We start from the raw sequence: 9517 nt of genomic DNA, 5'->3' as shown, positions 1-9517 counted from the left end.
TGAAAGAGGGTCTCTATTTTCATGACGAACAGATCTTTGTTCCTGAGCAGTTCTTTACATGTGCCACGACCACCCCTTGGCAGGGCATTTTGGAGTTCAAAAGACTTCTAATCTTGTCCTGCGCTCCTTCTGGTGGCCAAACCTTATATAGGACTGCAGGAACTACATTAAATCATGCACAATGTGTCTCCGGAACAAGACTGACAGAGCTAAGAATTGGGGGCTATTGGAACCCCTTCCTGTCCCTGATAAACTATGGACCATGATCACCATGGACTTCATTGTTGAGTTACCACCATCCAAAGGCTTTACCACCATCTTTGTCATTGTGGCTTGGCTGTCTAAGATGGCCCACTTTGTGCCCTTAAAGGGCACCCCTTCCACTGCAGAGACTGCCTCTTCTTTTATCAAGGAAGTTGTACGCCTTCATGGTTTTCCTGCCAGTATCACCTCTGACCGTGGGGTGCAATTCACCTCTCAATTTTGGAAATCCTTATGCGAAGTCCTTGGTATTAAACACTGTTTGTCGTCTGCATACCATCCACAGACTAACGGTCAAACAGAGAGGATGAACCAGACCCTGGAGCAATATCTACTCTGTTTTTCCTCGTTTGCACAAGATGACTGATGATGTTTACCCTCCAATGCTATTTACTGTAATGAAAAAAGGGAAAAAACTGCGCTACGGAATACAAATGGTATTGAACGGAAGCTGCAATTCAAAATGTACACCAAGAATACACCAAACAGAAATAGAAAAAAGAAAGAACTGCGCTAACCACGAATACCCAAATGTGAGTAGGGTATGTATATGTGCCAGACCCACGATATGGGTCTTAGTATCTTAATGTCTCCAAGACCACCTCCAAAGTATAATGCAAACCATATACAAATAAGTGCAATTTAAATGCAAAAACAAACCATAAATACGTGTCAAGAGTGTGAGTTCCCCAAACACAATATGAGTAAATCAAACTCAGTGCATATACCTCTAAAAATAAAAAGTTAAAAAATAGAATAGAATATGAAAAAAAATATTTGCAATTTTTTTACATAAATGAAATATCAAGAAAAAAGATTATATTTAGAGACACCCTATATAATGTCCATATAGTCATATGTCAAAAAATAATAAAATGTCCATATAGTAAACAAACACCAGTGAAGTAAAGCTTCAAGTGGAGTGCAGCAGTGAAGGACAAACTTCAAACAGCTGAGTTATAAGTACACAAAATAAAATCTTCTCCAAAGATGTACTGTGCTTTTCCCAACACCGAATGAGTGAATTGGCTTCTTACCAGATCCAAGCGACCCCCCGTTACAGAGGGTCACCACAGGCGACAATAGTCAAAGGGTATCCGGATAGCGATTCCTCCTCAAGCGATCCTGAATCTTTCACGCGGTAGGGTTATGGCTGTTATTCCACATATCACTCCCAACTCAACGTGGTATCACATAGGGAAAAACAGCAGTGAAGGACAAACTTCAAACAGCTGAGTTATAAGTACACAAAATAAAATCTTCTCCAAAGATGTACTGTGCTTTTCCCAACACCGAATGAGTGAATTGGCTTCTTACCAGATCCAAGCGACCCCCCGTTACAGAGGGTCACCACAGGCGACAATAGTCAAAGGGTATCCGGATAGCGATTCCTCCTCAAGCGATCCTGAATCTTTCACGCGGTAGGGTTATGGCTGTTATTTCACATATCACTCCCAACTCAGCGTGGTATCACATAGGGAAAAACATAGGCTCCAGATAGTGTAAAACCAAAAGACTTTAATTTGCAAAAACAAACGTATACACTTACATAAAAGACTTTAAAAGCAGGTTCAAAACAGAAGCGTGCACCGGCCGGATGCACGCCAACGCAGAGACCGACCCGTCCTTCCTGGTCCAAAAAGCACGAACACGACTGGGGTGACGTCGACACGTCTCTGCATTGGCGTGCATCCGGCCGGTGCACGCTTCTGTTTTGAACCTGCTTTTAAAGTCTTTTATGTAAGTGTATACGTTTGTTTTTGCAAATTAAAGTCTTTTGGTTTTACACTATCTGGAGCCTATGTTTTTCCCTATGTGATACCACGCTGAGTTGGGAGTGATATGTGAAATAACAGCCATAACCCTACCGCGTGAAAGATTCAGGATCGCTTGAGGAGGAATCGCTATCCGGATACCCTTTGACTATTGTCGCCTGTGGTGACCCTCTGTAACGGGGGGTCGCTTGGATCTGGTAAGAAGCCAATTCACTCATTCGGTGTTGGGAAAAGCACAGTACATCTTTGGAGAAGATTTTATTTTGTGTACTTATAACTCAGCTGTTTGAAGTTTGTCCTTCACTGCTGCACTCCACTTGAAGCTTTACTTCACTGGTGTTTGTTTACTATATGGACATTTTATTATTTTTTGACATATGACTATATGGACATTATATAGGGTGTCTCTAAATATAATCTTTTTTCTTGATATTTCATTTATGTAAAAAAATTGCAAATATTTTTTTTCATATTCTATTCTATTTTTTAACTTTTTATTTTTAGAGGTATATGCACTGAGTTTGATTTACTCATATTGTGTTTGGGGAACTCACACTCTTGACACGTATTTATGGTTTGTTTTTGCATTTAAATTGCACTTATTTGTATATGGTTTGCATTATACTTTGGAGGTGGTCTTGGAGACATTAAGATACTAAGACCCATATCGTGGGTCTGGCACATATACATACCCTACTCACATTTGGGTATTCGTGGTTAGCGCAGTTCTTTCTTTTTTCTATTTACTGTAATGGCCAGACTTAGGTGCGGGTAGTGGACCCCTTTTTTGTATTGTTATATTGGTCAGGCTGCGCACTGACACCTTTGCAGCCATTGTGCGATTTGGTGGGTGTTCAGTGTGCATCTGCAACTTTAAGAAGGGGTAAGCTCCCTTCAGTCCATCTGCCCTCCACCAGCTCATCAGAATGCATGTGCTTCTACTGTGGAGTCACTCATCAATCAGTGATATGAACTAGAGATTAGGGATGAGCTTCGTGTTCGAGTCGAACGCATGTTCGACTCGAACATCGGTCGTTCGTGCGTTCGCCGAATTCCGAACGTTTGGGCCGTTCGCGGCAAAATTCGTGTGGCCCACAATGCACTGCGATGGCGCAATGCATTGCTGTCTCACGATTGGCCAAGCATGCACTGTGACCCCGCATGCTTGGCCAATCGCAGCGCCAGTAGCGAGGAGAGCAATGGTTGGCCACAGGCATCCTGCCTGTGGCCAATCATAGCTCAGACTGTGTAGTGCACGCCCCACACTATATAAAGCTGCCTTTCAGGCGGCCTCGTGTAGTGTTTGTTAGCATCTGAAGCAGTGGGTGTTCTGTGTACCTTCAACACAGTTACACACCAATCGTTTTTGGCTGATTTACTATTTTGCTCTTGTGTAGTGGTTACTGTCTGTGCCCTGACCGCAGTATACACCACTATATTCACCTCACCTATATAGCTAGTGATCTAGCTTTAATAATAGAGCTTGCAGTCAGTAGTGTTAGTGCGTGCTGTCTGCGTGCTCTGTACCCAGTACATACCACTATATACACCTACAAAGCTGTTCTCTATTTGAGCCCGATTGTCATTTGCTGGAGTTATTGGAAGTTGTGTGTGCCTCCAGCACAGCACAGTATACATCTGTATATACCCCTTTAACTCTGCTGTTTTCTTGTTATTGTCTGCGTGCCCTGACCGCAGTATACACCGTGATATTCACCTCACCTATATAGCTAGTGGTCCATCTTTAACAATAGAGCTTGCAGTCAGTAGTGTCACTCAGGAGTTAGTGCGTGCTGTGTGCCTGCTCTGTACCCAGTACATACCGCTATTATCCACCTACATAGCTGTTCTCTATTTGGGCCCGATTGACATCTGCTGGAGTTATTGGAAGTTGTGTGTGCTTCCAGCACAGCACAGTATACATCTGTATATACCCCTTTAACTCTGCTGTTTTCTTGTTATTGTCTGCGTGCCCTGACCGCAGTATACACCGTGATATTCACCTCACCTATATAGCTAGTGGTCCATCTTTAACAATAGAGCTTGCAGTCAGCAGTGTCACTCAGGAGATAGTGCGTGCTGTGTGCCTGCTCTGTACCCAGTACATACCGCTATTATCCACCTACATAGCTGTTCTCTATTTGGGCCCGATTGGCATCTGCTGGAGTTATTGGAAGTTGTGTGTGCTTCCAGCACAGCACAGTATACATCTGTATATACCCCTTTAACTCTGCTGTTTTCTGGTTATTGTCTGCGTGCCCTGACCGCAGTATACACCGTGATATTCACCTCACCTATATAGCTAGTGGTCCATCTTTAACAATAGAGCTTGCAGTCAGTAGTGTCACTCAGGAGATAGTGCGTGCTGTGTGCCTGCTCTGTACCCAGTACATACCGCTATTATCCACCTACATAGCTGTTCTCTATTTGGGCCCGATTGGCATCTGCTGGAGTTATTGGAAGTTGTGTGTGCTTCCAGCACAGCACAGTATACATCTGTATATACCCCTTTAACTCTGCTGTTCTATAAAAAAGGCATCTGCAGGAGTTAGTGGGTGTTGTGTGCCTCCAGCACAATATAAACTACCCAACTACTGTTTTACCCAACTCCCTTCAGGCCATTACCATGTCTGGAAGGCCAGCAAGGAGAGGCAGACAGGCGCGAGCCGATAAAAGAGGGCAAGCAGGCTCTGTGTCTAGAGACAACAGTGCTGGTCGTGGACGCGGTGCATTGTCATCAGCACGTGGCCATGGGACATGCTTGTCCTTCTTTTCTGCAGCTGGACATGTTGAACCGCAACATGCCAACGACTTGGTAGAGTGGATGACCAAGCCCTCTTCATCCTCCTCATCCTCTCTCACCCAGTCTCAGGGTAGTAGAAAAGCAGCTGCCAACACATCGTCGTCCCTCCTCTCAATGTCATCATCAGTGACTCCTTCCCTAGACCCACCACGTCCTCCTGAGGAGTCTCCTGAACTCTTTGAGCACAGTGTTGGGTACATGCTCCAGGAGGATGCCCAGTGTTTGGTGGGCTCTGATGATGACACTCAGCTAGAGGAAGGCAGTAGCGTGAGCGCAGAGAGAGAGGATGCTCAAGAAGCACAGCAATCTGGCAGTCATGTTCCACAAGCTGCAGCATACTGCCAGGTTTGCTACAGCGATGAAGAGGGAGGGGATGATGAGGGCACTGACTCCACGTGGGTGCCTGGAAGGAGGGAGGAGGAGGAGGAGGAGGAGGAGGCACATGTCCAACGAGGCAGGATGCCCTCCGGGGGCCAGCTTAGGGGCAGCACACCGACTGAATCACACCGCAGAGCTCCGCCTGCGCAGAGCGCTTCCTCTGCGCGTTATTCTAAAAGTTCTTTGGTGTGGGCCTTTTTTGAGACGAGTGCATCAGATCGCACCGCTGCTATTTGCAACATATGTCTCAAGCGTATCTCACGTGGCCAAAACATCAGCCGCTTGGGCACCACATGCTTGACCAGACATATGTTGACCTGCCATGCAGCTCGTTGGCAAGCATACCTCAAAGACCCACACCAAAGAACAAAGCGGACCTCTCCTTGCTCCTCATCAGCTGGCATCTCCAACCCCACTAGACCTTCAGTCCTCTCTGAAACCTGCTCTGAGAGGAATGAAGGTGTAGAATTAGGTGTGTCACAGCCAAGTGCTTCCGGGAACTCTGCTAGTGGTACATCCACGTCCGATTATAGCAGACAAATGTCCCTGCCCCAGCTGCTGGACCGGCGGAAGAAATTTACTCCCAGCCATCCACATGCCCAGCGGTTGAATGCTAGCTTGGCTAAATTGCTAGCACTTCAACTGCTGCCTTTTCAGTTGGTAGACTCGGCCCCCTTCCGTGAGTTTGTACAATGTGCGGTTCCTCAGTGGCAGGTCCCCAAACGGAAGGCAATTCCGGCTCTCTACCGGCATGTGGAAGGCAATGTCCTTGCCTCGCTGGACAGGGCGGTCAGCGGTAAGGTTCATATTACCGCTGACTCATGGTCCAGCAGGCATGGACAGGGACGTTACCTGTCTTTCACGGCCCATTGGGTCACTCTTCTGGCTGCTGGGAAGGATGCAGGACAAGGTGCAGTAGTATTGGAGGTTGTTCCGCCACCACGCCTCCAAAATGCTACTATTGGTTGTGACACACCTCTCTCCTCCACCCCCTCCTCTTCTTCTTCCTCCATGGCCTCTTCCAGTGCTCTGTCCTCAGAACCAGCGGTGCTCCGTAGGCGTTGCAGGGGCTACGCAAGTACGCAGGCAAAACGATGCCATGCCGTGCTTGCGCTGGTTTGTTTGGGGGACAGGAGCCACACTGGGGCGGATGTTTTGTCAGCTCTGCAGGGGCAGGCCGAGAGGTGGTTGACGCCACGCCAGCTTAAGCCAGGAATGGTGGTTTGCGACAATGGCACCAACCTCCTCTCCGCCCTCCGACAGGGACAACTGACCCATGTGCCCTGTGTAGCTCACGTCCTTAACCTGGTGGTGCAGCGGTTCTTGGGCAGGTACCCCGGCTTACAGGATGTCCTGAAACAGGCCAGGAGAGTCTGTGTGCATTTCCGCCGATCATTTAATGCCTGTGCTCGGCTGGCTGAGCTCCAAAAGGAGTTGAACCTGCCCAAGAACCGCCTTATATGTGACATGCCCACCAGATGGAACTCAACATTGGCCATGCTGCAGCGGCTGCACACGCAGCAGAGGGCCATCAATGAGTACCTGTGCGACTACGGCACCAGGACAGGGTCAGGAGAGCTTGGTTTTTTCTCACCACGCCAGTGGGGCATGATCAGGGATGCATGCACTGTCCTGTCACCGTTTGAGGAGGCCACAAGGATGGTGAGCAGTGACAGTGCATGCATCAGTGACACTATACCTCTTGTCCACCTCTTGGAGCATACGCTGCGTGGAATAATTGGACAGGGCACTTGAGGCAGAACAGAGGCAGGAAGAGGAGGACTTCCTTGCCTCTCAAGGCCCCCTTTATCCAGACAGTGTTCCTGCTGTGCCACCCATCACACAGGAAGAGGGTGAGGAGGAGGAAGAGGAGGAGGAGGATGATTGTGTCAGCATGGAGGTGGAGGCTGGCACTCAGCATCAGCAGCAGCAGTCTTATAGGGATGATTTACAGTCCCAAGAAACACGTGGACTTGTACGTGGCTGGGAGGAGGTAGCTGCGGATCATGTTGTCCTTAGTGACCCAGAGGACTCCGGACCGAATGCCTCAGCTAACCTACGCTGCATGGCCTCCCTGATCCTGCAAAGCCTGCGGAAGGATCCTCGTATTCTTCGGATCAAGGAGAGGGACCATTACTGGCTGGCCACTCTCCTTGATCCACGGTACAAGGGTAAGGTTGCCGACCTTATCTTGCCATCGCAGAGGGAGCAGAGGATGAGACATCTCCGGGAGGCCTTGCAGAAAGCTCTGTGCAACGCGTTCCCAGAGACTGGGAGGTCACAAACTCCTGGTCCTGGACAACGTGTTGCTGAGGCATCAGTCAGAAGGAGCGGTGGAGAAGGTGGCCGTCTGACTGATGCTTTCAGACAATTTTTTAGTCCGCAGCCCCAAGGTATGATTGGTTCCAGCACCCATCGCCAGCGTCTAATTTACATGGTGCAGGAATACCTAGGGGCAAGGTCAGACTTGGACACCTTTCCCACTGAAAATCCTCTGGCTTACTGGGTCTTGAGGATGGATCACTGGCCAGAGCTTGCACAGTATGCAATTGAGCTACTGGCCTGTCCTGCATCCAGCGTTCTTTCGGAACGCACCTTCAGTGCTGCTGGTGGCTTTGTTACCGATCACAGGGTGCGCCTGTCCACCGAATCAGTTGATCGACTGACCTTCATCAAGATGAATCAGTCTTGGATCACCCACAGCTACCAAGCACCTGAAGCTGATGTAACCGAATAATTTTTTTTGAAATACCACATCCCTTCAAGACTGCCTATGCTGATGCTGAGTGACTGTCCTGTTATGTTGATTGTCTATCCTCTTCCTCCTCCGCTGATATGTTGGAAGAACATTTTTGGTTCTGGGTGATGCCAGCAGCCCAATTTTTCTGCCCCTGTTTAACAGGGGCGTTTAAGTACAATTTTTGATGCAATGCTTTGCAGTAGGGCTAATTCCTGCAAAAAAACTAGAGTGTATGGCAGAGGTTGCAGTGTGATGGCACCAGTGCCTAAGGCCCAATTTTTCTGCCCCTGTTTAACAGGGGCGTTTAAGTACAATTTTTGATGCAATGCTTTGCAGCAGGGCTAATTCCTGCAAAAAAACTAGAGTGTATGGCAGAGGTTGCAGTGTGATGGCACCAGTGCCTAAGGCCCAATTTTTCTGCCCCTGTTTAACAGGGGCGTTTAAGTACAATTTTTGATGCAATGCTTTGCAGTAGGGCTAATTCCTGCAAAAAAACTAGAGTGTATGGCAGAGGTTGCAGTGTGATGGCACCAGTGCCTAAGGCCCAATTTTTCTGCCCCTGTTTAACAGGGGCGTTTAAGTACAATTTTTGATGCAATGCTTTGCAGCAGGGCTAATTCCTGCAAAAAAACTAGAGTGTATGGCAGAGGTTGCAGTGTGATGGCACCAGTGCCTAAGGCCCAATTTTTCTGCCCCTGTTTAACAGGGGCGTTTAAGTACAATTTTTGATGCAATGCTTTGCAGCAGGGCTAATTCCTGCAAAAAAACTAGAGTGTATGGCAGAGGTTGCAGTGTGATGGCACCAGTGCCTAAGGCCCAATTTTTCTGCCCCTGTTTAACAGGGGCGTTTAAGTACAATTTTTGATGCAATGCTTTGCAGCAGGGCTAATTCCTGCAATAAAACTATAGTGTATGGCAGAGGTTGCAGTGTGATGGCACCAGTGCCTAAGGCCCAATTCTTCTGCCCCTGTTTAACAGGGACATGTAATTACAATTCTTGATATAATATTTCACAGGAGGGCCCCTTCCTGTGCCCACCCAGAGTAACTGTGAGGACTTATAGTGTTGTGGCACCAGCACCACAACCACCAAAGGTCAATTTTTCTACCACTGTTCAACAATGGCATGTAATTACAATTCTTGATATAATCGTTCACAGCAGGGCGCTCCAGCGCCCACCAAGAGTCACTTTGAGGGCTTACAATGTTGTTGCAAAACCAACACCTTGTTCCGCCATTTCTGCAGAGCATATAGGGCAGGCCCCTACTTTCAAACATCCAACTTACAAACATCTCCTACTTGCAAACGGAAGGAGACAACAGCAAGTGAGATGAAAAAAGATGGACGACAAAACAAATTATACAGGGGTGATAACCCTTCCCTATGTTTTCCAAAAAGCTTAAAAATATTTTTTTTGACTGGAGCTACACTTTAAAAATGTACCAGTTGAAAATTACAAACAGATTCAACTTAACACAACAAACCTACACAGTCCCAGTCTTGTTTGCACCGCCTGTATACTGCTGTTCTGAGTATATAGGGCCTGGGGGCCACACGCAT

The sequence above is a fragment of the Lithobates pipiens genome, unplaced genomic scaffold (assembly GCF_037356315.1).
Source record: "Lithobates pipiens isolate NorthernLeopardFrog02 unplaced genomic scaffold, aLitPip1_a1.2 Scaffold_16, whole genome shotgun sequence".
Lineage (NCBI taxonomy): Eukaryota > Metazoa > Chordata > Amphibia > Anura > Ranidae > Lithobates > Lithobates pipiens.
Note: the sequence above shows the minus strand (reverse complement) of the source record.